Source organism: Nycticebus coucang, chromosome 11 (genome assembly GCF_027406575.1).
Source record: "Nycticebus coucang isolate mNycCou1 chromosome 11, mNycCou1.pri, whole genome shotgun sequence".
Taxonomy (NCBI): Eukaryota; Metazoa; Chordata; class Mammalia; order Primates; family Lorisidae; genus Nycticebus; species Nycticebus coucang.
In genome coordinates this window covers 105,954,261-105,969,484 of record NC_069790.1, presented here as the reverse complement: position 1 = coordinate 105,969,484, position 15,224 = coordinate 105,954,261, and the positions used below count along the sequence as shown (strand labels likewise).

The 15,224-nt window shown below is 41.2% G+C and overlaps 1 protein-coding gene across 1 annotated transcript in view; it reads right to left on the bottom strand.

Annotated features, from left to right (window-relative positions):
* CALD1 (caldesmon 1) overlaps positions 1–13,582 on the bottom strand; it is a 221,655-nt gene extending 208,073 nt beyond the window's left edge. The window contains exons 1-2 of the mRNA XM_053609393.1: positions 13,536–13,582; positions 13,265–13,334 (exon numbers count right to left, since the gene is read on the bottom strand). The gene's annotated coding sequence lies outside the window, so the exon portion shown is untranslated. The remainder of the gene's footprint in view (positions 1–13,264; positions 13,335–13,535) is intronic.
* Between the last annotated feature and the right edge of the window lie 1,642 nt (positions 13,583–15,224).

Here is a 15,224-nt window from a genome sequence, read left to right as displayed (position 1 = left end):
TGACCTCAGAACACAGGAAGAGTTCTAACACAGAAAAGGGTACAGATTACAAGTTAAGCAAGTCAAATAAGTCATTTAATCTCTGAGTTTTCATTTTTCTTGTTTGTAAAATAGCTGCTTCACAAGAGTTGAAATGAAGATCAACAAGATTAATAAATGTGAACATGCTTTGTAAGTTAAGAGGTACTGAGCGAGGAGTTATGATCAGCACAAAATGGAGGTTAAAACCCAAGTACCCTCAGGTGGTGCCTGTGGCTCAAAGGAGTAGGGCGTCAGCCCCATATGCCAGAGGTGGTGGGTTCAAACCCAGCCCTGGTCAAAAAATGCAAAAAAAAAAAAGAAAAGAAAAAAACTCAGGTAGCTTCCTGACTGCCAGTTTCATTTTTTCCCCTAACTTTAAGTGACCTTGAACCTCAACAGATCATGGAGCAGTGGTTGCAGCCACCGCAGAACTTTTTTCTGATACTTGTCATTCCAGAGAAATTGGTGAATTCCACTGAGCACAGGGAGGAAAACACTGAAGTTTTTCTTAAATGTCAGAAGAGAATATCTTTTGGGAAACTGGGTTGGAGCAGAGTGTTTGGGGTGGAGAGAAGTAGAAATAAAACCTCACGTACAGCCAGCTTTAGGTAGAAATGTGAAGGAAGGGAGTTTTTTTTTTTTCAGAACCATTTTTTCACTTTTAATGTCCAAGACCTTGTCTGCACTGATCACACATCCTACCTTTTCACCATTTCCTGTCAATGACTACCTATCCCAAGACCTGTTTTCTAAGAGACCTACCAACTGATCAGTACTGTGTTAGGCTCAACTAACCAATCAGTACTGAGTTGCTAATGCTCAATTATGTTTAGTGTTTTGTTCCATCTATTTTTTTTTTTTTTTTTGTAGAGATACAGTCTCACTTTATTGCCCTCGGTAGAGTGCCGTGGCCTCACACAGCTCACAGCAACCTCCAACTCCTGGGCTTAGGCGATTCTCTTGCCTCAGCCTCCCGAGTAGCTGGGACTACAGGCACCCACCACAGTGCCTGGCCATTTTTTGCTGCAGTTTGGCCGGGGCTGGGTTTGAACCCGCCACCTTCGGCATATGGGGCCGGCGCCCTACCCACTGAGCCACAGGCACCGCCCTGTTTTGTTCCATCTTAAAAAATATATATATTGCATTCTGGAACTTGGTGCTTTTTCTGTTTTGTTTCCTTTTTTCATAACATCTTCTGATCTCACTTCTTCCTGCCGCGGCCGAACATCCTATTCTGTTCACGTCACATTGCATTTCGGATGTGCCTTTTGCATTGCCCGTCTTCCACCAAAACTTAAGCATTATTTTGTGTGCATGCTTCTTTAATGTTATGTCATTCTGTTTCTTATTTTTCTCACTAAATGTTATGCTTTTCAGATCAAAAAACAAAAACAGCATTTGCCCAGATATCATCTTTAATTCTTCAAACTCAAAAGAGATTTTAGAATAGGGAAAACTTCAGTCATTGTGCAAGTTGTGATAAAAATATTTCACAACCAAGGGGTTGGGGCCTTCTCACCTCCTTCAGTTTCCTTCCTCTCTCTTCTGCCTTTAACTAGTGGCATATCCGACTGTCGTTACCTTGCTTAGGTCACTTCCCTGCTCAGCTGATTTTCTGCATCCTACTGGTCTCCCTGTTGCTCTGCCTCCCTACCCACTCCCACCTTGGCCCACTCTTCTTGTGCCGCTAGAACTATAGTAGAACCTCATAGCTGAACACCTTCTTCAGTTGACCTAATTTTCATAGACTGGACATGCACTATACGTATGTGTCAGCACAGTAGGCCTAGTTCCTTATGTTGACCTCTGTATGTTGACCACTCTGCCACAGTCTCTTGGGTGAACAACTTGAAGAGGTTCTACGTGTATATAAATAGGTCATGCTACTTCCCTACTGAAAACTCTTTTGCTTTCTCCTCACAGTCAGGATGAAATCCTACACATCCCTCTCTGATCTTGCCCTTCTTTCTCTCAGATGTCATCGCAGGCCGCTCCATCCTGGACCCCTGCTCTAGCCAGAGTGGCCTCCAGGAATTCCTACAACGCATGTGCTCCCTGCTGCCCAGTGAGTGCTGTTTCCTCTGCCAGGACTGCTCTTCCCCCACACTCTGCCTGCACTCTGCTGAAGGCCACTGTGTCAACAAGGCCTTGCTCACCCCGCGTGATATAAGAACCATCCCACCCATGACACTGCTCAGCCCCCACCCTGGTTCTCTTCTTCTGGGCACTTATCACCACTTCACATATCACATGTTGAGTTTGATTACTTGTTCATTGATCTCCCCCTACCCTTCATGTGTGCGGAAGCTCCTGGGTGGGGGGCATGCTCTCGGTCTGTTCTATTCATTGCTTCATGCCCAGTGCTTGCTTTTGGCACATGTAGGTGAGTAAATGAATGAATGTTTCACGGATAAGGTTTAGTCATCTATAAAGAACCGATGCGGCCAGCCCTTAGCAATCCAGCTCCTGGTCATCTGTCTAGCTGCATCTTTGCCGTCCCTCCCGACACACCCTCCACACGCCCCTGCACACCCAGACACACACTTACCCTTCACTCTGTGCTCCAGCCAGATTAAACATTTTTCATTTTCTTCAATGTGCCTGGTTCCCTTTTGTGCTCAAGTATCACACATACTGTTCCCTCTGCCTTGAACACTGTTTCTCCACATCTGTGTCCGGCTGGCTCCCCCAGGCTTTTCCCTAGGAAGCCTTTCCGATACCCAGCCCCCACGCCGCGAACTTCCAACATCCTTGCCCTGGTTTTCCTCTAGTGCCAGTGCCTCCTTGCTTGTCAGCATTAGTTTTTTATCATGGTCCCGGCAGTCCCTAAGAAAGTGCTTCCATAAACATTTGTGGAATAATTAGTCACTGACTAGCATATTCATAGACTTTAAGTTGCTGGAGGGCAAGGCTTTATGATTTAATTTTCTCTGAGTTGCTCTAATAGATATGATGGTCACATGCTCTGAGACTAATGCCTATATGGGGATCACAGGGTATTAGCCAGAAAGATCCACAGGAACTCCAAGGCACTATTTTCACATTCAGAAATAGCCACAGGGGACAAGGCCTGAGGAGTGGTCCACAGGACCCTCGATTTGGTGAATCTCCATGTGGCATCATTTCCATCATCATTTCCATCGTGAAGGGCCCAGGGCTAGGGAGGAAGGGGATGGATGGCTGTGCTGAGCTGAGCCAGGGGCTTCTAGGTGATTCTCAGCACATGTTCCCAGGAAGAGACTGCCAAGCCCCACGTGCTCGCAGCTTTCTCACATGCTGACATGAGAGTAGCAATCGGGGAAGTCTCCTTCCCAGCATCCCTTTGAGGAATGACAAATAAACATGATAAGAAACTATTTTACCAAGTAAAACAGACTTGGGAGTAAAAATGCAGCCAGCCAGAATCCCACATGTAGCTGGAAATTGTTCTGCATTTTAAACATGCCCATCAGTCTAATGGGTGGTAATCAGTCACTTATCCATCCCCAGGTTCTTGGACACACACACACCCACCCACACACACACACACATCAATGAGAACTGCAGGTATTTAAAAGAAAGGAGAGCTAACTTTATGTGTTTGTAAATATCTTTGGACCCTTGTCTCAAATGGTCAGTTCATCCAAGGCTTAAATTAGTTAATTTTCACACATTTGCTATTAATATGATTAACATGAGTTGATTATGTATAGTATATCTCTCTATCTATCTAATCATGTGTGAAATACACTAAAGCCAACAGGCAGTCATCCCAGCTCTAAAATGAAACGAGTGGACAACAAAGTCCCTTAAGTGTTTTCAGTTCTAAAGATCTATGAGTCTTGGAGTTTCACCTTTGACGGTTGCATCATTCATGTCACTCATGTTTTAGGAAAGAAGAGTAGAGTTGCACACAGCAGTCTGAATAAGCCAGCATCACTCAACACGGCATGTACAAGGTGAAAGTTCCAGGGTGGATTCACGTAGCCCGTGTTTGCTAGACTGAACAGAATCTCTGTGCTCAGCTGTGCCACAAGTTTAACTCAAGACGAGAATCTTGGATTGTCATCAAGTAGACGCTCACACAGAATCAACAGTGCTATGCCTGGAGTGAGCAAGCAAGCCCTTATCCTATACAGCTATTATAAAACAGTGTTGCTGGATTCTTTTTTCTAAAAATAGTCACAAAGGAGACCATTTGAAACTTGTAAGACAAATCCTGATAAGAAGTCAGGCCTGGAAATCACTAGAAGTCTCCAGGCTAATATATGAGTGACCTTTGCAGTCTGTGGAATGAGGAGCACGGAGCTGCAGAGCCTAGGAATTGAACAGCCAACAGATAGCAGATAGCAGGGCAGTCAGAACCAAGAGGCCCTTTACAATTAGGTAAATAAAGACCTAGAATGGAAGTGGAAGGTGGAAGGTGGAAGGAGGACAGAACTGTGCACTGCACAACAACAGAGGGTAGTCATTCACATGCTATTCTATGAAGACAGTGTTCTCTGGAGTGAAGGGACAGTAAAGTAAATCCAGTTTTCATTCATTTAGGCCATATGGAAAGCAAAATGGAGAATAATATTTATTCTTCAGGTTTTTTTGGTAACTAATAACTCAACAACTAAGCCTTAGGTTTAAATAAAGCCCAAAGAAAAACATTTAGTTGACTCAAAGTTTTCTGGCTGAGAAAGCCAGAAGATTCGTGCCAAGTTCTAATACCATAAACAGCCACTCTTCATGAAGCAAATCAGGAACGTGCCTAGAAAAAATGAAGCACAAATCGTGCTTTTCAAGTTAAGTGTAGCACTCCTTCTCTCACCTTACACAGATTTCTTCCTCTACCACCATTTGTCAGACTGTTCTATCAGATGGTGTTTAAAGTTCTCCCAGGCTCAGGGAAAAGCAGCCATATTTCTAAAATTTTTGGACTCTTGTTCTAAATAATCAGTTCATTTAAAGTTAAGTGGTACATTAATTAACTCTATTAAGTCACTATGAATGTAGTTAAATCAAATTCAGACTTTTCAAGTCAAACATAATCTTCAGGAAGAAATGAAAACAAACTCACTCCTTCATTGGGCACCAAGATTTTGTGTCTAAGAATCATGCAAGATCCACCAGATCTAACTAATGATTTATAATATTATCTGGAAAGAGGTCTCTGTAAAGGCCTATGAGGCCTTTACAAAAATGACAAAAAGATTACTGAGATTGACTGAACCCCTTTTCAAAAGTGGGAATTCCATATAATTTGTAAGGCATAGTTTAACATCAAGTGACTAATTTCTTCAAATATTATTTTAATTATAAGAACCAAATGTAGAACCCAAAAATGAATCCACAGTTTTTGTGTGAAAATAATATTATATGATATTTAACATTTTAGATAAGGGAAAAGGATATCTATCCAATAGTTTGTTGGGACTATTGGTTTCCATATGGACAAAAATAATGGTTAGATCTCTCTCTTATGTCAATCACCAATAGCTTTTAGATGGGCTAAAGACATAAGCATAAAACTATAAAAACAATCAGAGGAAATACAAAAAAACGTTTTATTATTTTGAGTTGGAAAGACCATTTGATTTCATTTTATTTTTTTTGGAAAGACCATTTTAAACAAGACTGAGAAGACAAACAATACAAAGGAAAAGACTAATAAATATGACTATAAAAATAAATGTTTTCCTGACTGCGAAAAATGATACAAGCAAAGTTAAAAGAGAAGAAATGGATTGAGGAGAAAATATTTATATATTCATTACAAAGATAAAGAACTGCTAGCTACAGCTGTGTACTGCACACCACCAGGGGGCGCCATTCAAGTGAACTATAACAAAGTTGTGCCACGAAGTTGACCTGATCAAAATCCATCATCTATAAAGCATTTCTATACCAATAAGGAGAAAAGCTAGATAAGCCACCTAACAGAAGAATGAGCAGGGGATATGAAACAATGAATTGTTAGGAGGGAAAATCCAAGTAATTGTAAGCATATACAAAGATGTTCAATTTCACCTGTAATCAATGAAATGCAAAATTGAAATAAAATGAAGCATATTTTTACCACAGCAATAACTAAAACGAACAAACAAAAAAAGAACACACTTCAAAGCCAATAAAGAAATCAACTTCAGATTGACAAAATGTAAAATAACAGTGTTGACGAGGGTATGACATTCTCGTACATTCCTAGGTGAGCTGTAAATTTAATAATACAAATTTAAAATAGAAATGCATATACTTTTTGATCTAACATTTTACTTCTCCTGAACTTTCATAAAGAAACCTTCATATATAAGTTAGTTTTTGCAGAATTGTGTGTGATCACGTAAATTAGAAACAGCTTAATTGTCCATAGGTTTTAATTTATTTAAGTATTTTTATTTTTTAAGCTAGGGTTTCTCTCTGTCACCCAGACAGGAATGCAGTGATACAATCATAGCTCACTGTAGCCTCTAACTCCTGGGCTCCAACTATCTCCCTGCCTCAGCCTCCCATGTACATGGGACTACAGGTACATATGACCATGCTGGGCTAATTTTTTTTTCTTTTTTTTTTTTTTTGCAGATTTGGCCGGGGCTGGGCTTGAACCCACCACCCCCAGTATATGGGGCTGAAGCCCTACTCCTTGAGCCACATGCACTGCCAATGGGGTAATTTTTTTTTTAAGTTTTTTGTAGAGCTAGGGTCTCACTATGTTGCCCAGGCTAGTCTTGAACTCTTGGCCTCAAGGGATCCTTTTGGCTTAGTCTCCCAGAGTGCTGGGGTTATAGGCATGAGCCACTGTACAAGGCCAGTTGTTCTTAATTTAGAGTATAGTAGTTGAGCAGACTGAGACCAAAATGTACCGAAATGAAAGATCTCTGTTATATATTGTTGAGTGAAAGAAGTACATTTCATAGTGATATTTATAGTATAATTCCAGTGAGATAAAATGTACATGTAAAAACATTATACATATATAATTTTTATGTGTTAAATAAATGGTTAAGACTGCACATCTGTTAACAGAGGTACCTCTGGGAGCTAACAGGGACTAGGCATGGAGGTCAACAGTGAGTTTTAGTTTACGTTCAATGTTTGAATTGTTGAAAATAAGAATATACATTTTGGGTTTGTTCTTTTTTTTACATTTTCTTTTTAACTTATGTCTCCATTTTGTGCTTGCTGCTTGGGACATGGGTGCTATTAAAAAGTCAGGATGATGACATGATGTAGGATTTAACAAATGACGGCAACGGATGGATAAGCCAAAGTAGCCAACACTAACATTTATAATACACATCTAGGTTGACCTAAGGAAGGTGGTATCACTCGTCATTCATTTCTTTTCTCCCTTCCTTTGGACCTGCCTCCAAGCCACCTAGGCCTTTTCTCTCCCTCTGTTGTGACTTCCAGACCCATGAAAACCAGGCTGGTCTCATCCAGAACTGCGCTGCTGTTGTCTCCTGTAACAGGAAGACTGCTATCTGGAGGGGTGGGCTGGGACTTCATCCCACTCGCAGGAGTCATGTGCAGAACCTGTGTGCTCAGGGGCTGCCCGTGAAGAGGACTCTGGCTTCCTGCCCCAGGGAGGGACTGGAAGTGGGAATCCAACTGAGAGGGCTGAATCAGTATCTGCCTCAAGTGGGCACAACTAGGGGAGCTTGCAAAGCCAGACTTTGCAACAGAGTGGGCGAGCAAGCACTCAGAGGAAAACAGATTTCTGGAGACAGAGCAGGCCAGGGAGAGGCCAGTAGGCACCTGAGAATCAGACACACAGTTATAGGTCATAGGTACAAGACAATCCACAGCCAAGGAGCAATGCTATAAGGTAAGAGAATAAAGAACGTGACAGCTGTGGGGAGAGTCCCCATCATGGCCCTGTTTGCATCCCTGCAGGTGTAGTCTGTGCAAGGCTGGAGCCACCCAGCACACTTAACCTGGACCAATCCCTCTCCCCTGGTGTGCTTTAGAAAAACCTACCAACACCCAGCCTACATCTCAGTCTAATTAAACTAACGTTCTTTGGGTACTGCCAGATATCAGTATTTTTCAAAGCTCTCCAAGTGATTCCTCAGGACTAAGATACATTGCCCAGGCCCTACAAATTTAGTGTAGGTAAATGGTAGCACCTGGGACAGGTAAGGAAGAAACAGAGGAGAATCCTAGGAATCCACTCCCTCGAACAATTTTATCACATCACTTTAATAAATAAGATGATACATCCATTTTTTTTCTCGTAAGAATTAAGATGCCTGCTTTCATGACTGGCTCTCATGACAGCTCAGGCCAAGGTTTATAGAGTTATCACAATTTCTGGATCCTTAGTTCCAGTTTTCTTTTCAGAGATGAGTCTCATCTTTCTTCTCCTGAGAGGTTCCCCCCTCCACCCAAGGTCTAACAGAGTTTGCAGCATGGACCCCATGTAACATTCCATTGTTTATTTTCTCTCTGAAAATAACACATTCAAGATTGTAAAGTGTATTTTTGATAATTGGTGCAAAGACTGGATTTATAGTCCTATCTGACATAAATCAGGCTTGAAATTCATTGGCAGAAACGTAAGTTGCATAATTACTCGGCTGCTGTGATGCGTTCTTGACACATTTATCTCCCGGAGCCTGAATTCTGCACATGCATGGACACATATGAAATTCCCCACTAGTGATGCCTCTTTTCTGGCACTTAGAAGACAGATTTATGAAAATATCACTGTGCAATATATAGTTTTATTTTATAATTTGGATGGTTTAGAGTAGCCAAGAGATGAAGGTAAACCGTTGCATGCTAAAATTACAATTTATTCCTTTGAGAATCTTGAACTGGATGTACAACTACAAACACAAGATGAAAAATAATAAATTTGGAAAGTATTAGACTGGTTATTTTGACTAATATATTTCTTTGGCATACACAGATAGCATCATTTTCAGACAGGCTTAATCCACTCTGCTTAACCTATATGACATGCGTAGTCTGTCCAAGTTACAACCCAAGAGGAATCACCAGCTCTTGAGAGCCATTCCATTAAGTTCTCAGGTATGATCTCCCAGATTCTTTTGCCACATGAAGAACCCTATGAACTTGCTCTTGACAATCTCCTCCCAGCACTTTTTGAGTTAAAATGCCATATGAATGACATTATGTGAGAAGAAACTATGAGGCCTTGGGCAAGAAATCAAAGGATTCAAGAATATAGATGATACACTTATAATTGTCTCAGCCAATAGCAAATGTTTTTAAAGTGAAAAGAAGATCTGAGAGTTGAATGTACAACTAAAAAGATGATTATGAGAAATGAGTTTTATAAGACAAACCCATGGTTTTCAGGTACCAGGATGGATAATAGATTCTTGACCAGGGAAGGATATTTGATCAGAGTCTGGGTGACTTGGTTGAAAAATTTTAAGTAAAGAGATGAAGGGAGATGATTACTTTGATAAACCTAGGAGAGTGGGTCCTATGAAGGACAAGTATAAGACAAAAATATGAATAAGAGTGTGGGAGGAGCCTAATGATTTTCACCCCCAAACACTGGGAGATAAAAGACAGAAATAGTGCTATTAGCCTCAAAGTCCTTATAGTCATAATAGCTGTCATTGATTGAGCAATTACTGTCTATGTATTTCTTTTATTCTTAGGGACAACCCTATAAGGTAGGTACTGTACATACTTCCATTTCACAGATGGAGAAAATGAGACTTATAGAAGTTAAGTCACTTGTGAAGGAACATGTACAGCTAAGTAGGAAAACAAGGCTCTGGACATGAGTGATCAGGTCCCGGGGTCACGCTGCCTCCAAGTGTGCAGTATAAACAAAGCAAGCGTGAGCTTATGCCTTAATGTGATTTTGGAGACATGGAGGGAAGGGACTCCAGATTAAAATACAGTGATGGAGGAGCATGCGATCTTCCCAAATAATAGGCCCATAATAAGGAGAGACTGAATGGTACCATATGACAAGAAGTTAGTCCCATGTTACCTGAGAATGGAAGCCCTGTCGAGAATGAGTGAGTTGGAGAAGACGCAAATGACTGGCTTTAGGACTCTGCTGTAGGCCACCTACCTGGTCAGAAGACAGAGGACAAAACTAGTATAGAAGATATGGAATTGATAACTGAATATACATCATATACAGCAGTGATGAGAAACTTCAACGATTGAATATTTGCTAGAAAGTTTGGTGGACATGCTCTTGATTCACCTTGCAGAAGAAAGTGAAAGTCGACTATTTTTTCTATTAGTAGTACCTAGGAATGAAAGATTGTATAATCAAGCATGTACCTTAGACTTTAGGAAGGCAGAATTTTTAAGACTCTGAGGAAGATAGATGTGGTTATCCCTTCCAAGAGAAGGTGCCTAGAAAGGGCTGACATACAGTTCTAGATGCAATCAGTAATGCATGGTTCTAGTAGAGAAGAACCATGTGTTTTCCCACAAAGCTATGAGGAGAGTGCACCAGTTATTAACTTGTTACCTCTCAACTTCAGACTCAGGCTTCTACACTCTGCTTTGCCCCTGGCTCCCTGCTAAGCTTTGTCAATAAGGGATACCAGAGAGGAAGACCCCAAGGCTGGGTGGAGGAAGAGAAGGGTCTCCTTGTTCTTCTCTGCTAGCAGGTCTTGAGGTCACCAATAGCCATTGCTTCCTGATCCTGAAGCAGCAACTTGCATCTTCTACTTTCTCCACCCAGTTACCCAAGACAGATGGGCCTTGCTCCCTCCTGGGAAATCTTGGTGTCATTAGGCCTCTCCTTCAAGTTCAGAGACACCCAGCCCAGCAGCCCCATGGGATCCCTTCCCTTAAGTTTCTAAATTGTAAAAACTCTAACTTTTTCTCTTTGTACTTTCAGTCCTAGGGGTGGTAGCTTCTTCCTGTTGTTGCCTCTTCTATGATACCTTAGAGTTCTCCTTCTACCCTTTGAGTTACCTTATTAACAACTCTACACCTACTCAACAATGTTGTTTACATACCTGTACACATATATAAAAAACTACATATAGTATAGATATATAGTATACATACATATATATTTATATGTAAGACCTTAACAATTAAGTTCATGAACTCATCTTAGGAAAAGTGCTACATATCTCATTGCTGAATATCACTACGGTCACCTTCAAAGTACCACCCTTGACCATCTAGTGACTACATTTTCCAGGGCCGAATGTGCAAACTTAATTGTCATACCATGTATGGCAACAGCCCTGATGGCCATTCCAGAAAAAGAGTTCCAAAATTGCTTTGAAGGGTGGAGTAGATGCTGGTGTTAGTGCATAGCTTTCTAAGGGAAGTACTTCAAAGGTGACCATAGTGATATTCAGCAATGAGATACGTAGCACTTTTTATAGGATGAGTTCATGAACTTGTCTGACCTCGTGTGTATGTGTGTGTGTGTGTGTGTGTGTACCTTTCTGTTCAAATAACTAATAGGGATTTTGTCTCTGGGATAGACCCTAAATATCCAGACCCCAACTGCTCTAAATAAGCAGAAAATAATAAAATCCCCAAGGCAACAAATGGGGTTTTAAAAAGGAATTTCCTTAACAAGAAGATCAAGGAAAGACCAGATGTTTGAACAGGATAGTAATTTCGCACTGTGCACAGGTCACCAATGGGCAGAAATATGGGGGAGGAACTCACGGATTAGAGAGGTGCTCAACCAGATGGCTGTTAGGTTTCAGGAGTCTCTATTCTTTGAGCTCCCTATTCTGAGGGACACTACCTACCATGATCCCAGACCTCCCAAAGCTCTCACATTATCAGAACGTCCACCCCAGGATTTCCGATGGGGCCTTTCTGTATTTCTTTCTCTTGCTTCTTTAGTTCCAGAGGTCTGGACCTATTGCTTCCTAAACAGCTTCCGTTTCCTATAAACTGCATTCCTTAAACAGGCCTGAGAGTCTGTTCTTTCTTGAGATTAAGATCTTCTTTTTTCTATCCATCAGAAATTTATGTCTATTCTTTGAATTAAATTATAGAAATATAGCCCACTCTGTACCTCTGGCACTTTGGAAATCTGTATTTCCTTGGCATCACTGAACTTTTTTGCTGTTCTCTGGAACTTTGAAAAGCTCTGTCTAGGGTTGACTAAACAAGTCCTCCACAACATTAGAATGACCATGGGGTCCTGGCTCCAGGTGCATCTTGACCTTCTGCATCAAAATCCCTGGAGGCTGGAGCCACTTCTGCACTTTATGTCACTTTTCTGGCCTTGCCCCTCAAAAAGCCCATTCCTTGCTCTTACTCATCTTTGGTTCCAGGGCTGACAGATATTAAATATTTCTTTGTATCTGTGATGATGAACAAATAAGTCTTTTTTTCTCTTTTCATTTCTTGGGCCTCATTAAAGTAATCTCCAGTCCATCACATACTATTTCTTGCCAGTTTTCTCCCTCCTCAAAAATCCAAACTGAGGTTCCTTACCCCATTCAAGCTGCTATAACAAATCACCACAAACTGAGCGACTTATAAACAACACAAATTTAATTCTTACAGTCTGGAGGTTGGGAAGTCTAAGATCAAGGAGATTCAGTTTCTGGTGAGGTTCTTCTTTCTGGCTCACAGATGTGAGCTGTGTCCTCATGTGGTGGAAGGAGTGAGGCCTTTTTTTTTTTTTTTTTTTGTAGAGACAGAGTCTCACTTTATCACCCTCGGTAGAGTGCTGTGGCATCACACAGCTCACAGCAACCTGCAACTCCTGGGCTTAAGCGATTCTCCTGCCTCAGCCTCCCAAGTAGCTGGGACTACAGGCGCCCACCACAACGCCCAGCTATTTTTTGGTTGCAGTTCAGCCGGGGCTGGGTTTGAATCCACCACCCTCGGTATATGGGGCCGGCGCCTTACCGACTGAGCCACAGGCGCCGCCCAAGGGGTGAGGCCTTTTTTGTGAGGACACGTTCCCATTCCTGAAAAGTCTGCCCTCATGACCTCATCACCTCCCAAAGACACTACCTCCTAATACTTCACCTTAGGGGTTAAAGGTTTAACATGTGAATTTCGACAGTGAAACCAACATTCAGTCCACACCATTGAGGAGAATTCAAATGACAGATTCCAAGCTCTGAGCCCCAAAGGTACTATTGCTGGAGATTCCAATTTCGCTCTTTCTACCAACTTCTCCATAGATTTTCTCCAGTCATCATGAACCAATAGCAATTGCTTCAGCCAACCCACAAGATCATGATTAACACGACCAATATCTCACACACTAAGAAATAAATACCACCATCGCCACAAAACTCTTGGATGCTGAGCAAAAAGAACAGAAGTTGCTTACCTGTTAAGACCACATCACACCACAGATTATACAGAACAATCAGAAGATGAGAGGCATGACTTCTGGAGCACTGAAAGAAGAAAAAGTATGTTTTAAGTAGCTATTTCTACAGGATTGCAAAGTGAATACCTCCTCCCCACCTTTTCCTAACACAACCGTGGAAAATTGATCAGAGAAAATAGGTCCAAGGGGTGAGAGCTAAATGGAAATTGCCCCTTGGAATTTAAGTAAATTCACCTCTCCAGCAGATGTTTTGATTTAAAATAGTTACCTTTTGTTCAGCTTAGCTCTCAGCTCCCAAATCTTTCTGCTTTTAATTCTGCAAGGAAGGCACCCCTGAGTACAGCATGAGGGAGGCAGTTTAATGCAGAATTCTTGAAAACAGCTTGATATTTTCAACTAAATCCAGTAGCGGAATGTAGGCTTAGCCAGCCCCACCCAATCTCTCCCACCCAGATATATTTCCTTTTTCTCCAGCAAAGTTTCATCTGTTCCAAACAAAGAAGAAAAAGGAAAACTGTTTACTTAAACCATTAAACTCTAAACTACTCTATTGATTCTGACCAAATTGAAGATACTTGTTACTGAGTTTGTGATGGAGAAAATAAAGGAGATTTTTGACTGATTTTAAAAATAGGGTTTAACTTTCCTTTATCCTGTCTAGTAAGAACTCTTAGATTATAGGTGACTTTTGTGCGTAGATCAGGCATTGGATGCATTTATTTGATTAACTAAGCACACTGTAAAGTACAAGGCACTGTGCTAAAAATACAGGGTGTCCCAAAAGTTGTCCAAAAGTCTCCATGTGCAGGGAAAACGAGAAACTGTAGCTAAATATACCTTTCTTTACAAAATATCCATTATAAACTTTTACAAAATATTCTCTATGTGTTTGGCCACCCCTTTGTAAAATTTTTCCTCTGTATCTCTATTTTAGGGGTGACTTCTGGGACACTCTGTAATGTAGAAGTACAAAGTGAAATATATTCCAGATACTGTCTACAAAAAGGAGCTTGTAAATCAGAAAAAGGGATAAGAGTGAAGATATGAACATAAATTCCTATGCCTTGTGGGACAGTGAGTGCCAGCAAGAGATACAAGAAAAGTTCTGCGGGAACTGTGAGAGGTGGGCCACTTCTCTCCTCTAGGAAAGGCTGCCTAGGGGAAGGAGCATTTCAACAGCCCATTCAAGAGCAAAGACAGAAAGGCTTCCCAGGCTTTTCAAGGAAGAGGAGGAACAAAGGGTGTAGTTAAGGCAAGGCTGAGGCTCACTGAGGGAATGGTTAGTAGATAACATCATAGTGACCCCGCAGACTCAGAGACCAAGTCTGATGAAGAATCTTGTTCTAGCTGGAAGTGAGAACAATGTAACCTAAAAATTGTACCCTCATATTAATTTAAAAAAAAAAAAAAAGAATCTTGTTCTAGCAAATTTTCTTTGATTAGCTTACTTTGATTTTGCTTGGTTTCAGACTAATTCAAGTAATATCCACATATATTGGTGAAACCCCTGTGCTTGCAACATATCCAAAATTTCATACATTAAATTGTGAAATCAATCTTGCTGCCTCTTTCTCTTCCGTCTCTCATTCTTTCTCTTCCGTTCTCTCTCTCTGTCTCTCTCTCTCTCCTCTCTCCTGCAGCACACACACACACACACACAGACACACACACACACACACGTACAAAATATTTTCTGATGGAAAAGAATAAAATAAATATTTAAAACCAACTCCGTAGAGATAAGGCTACTGGTTTTCTCCATTAAATAACTGACTTGTGTTTGAAGCTGCATACTAATCCCATCTGGAAGTAGTACCCGGTTTTGCTTCCTGGGAATGAAGTCAAAAGATTTCAGGATTGAGGCTGGGAGCCATGATTCATGCCTGTAATCCTAGCACTCTGGGAGGCCAAGCCAGGTGGATTGCTTGAGATCGGGAATTCAAGACCATCCTGAGCA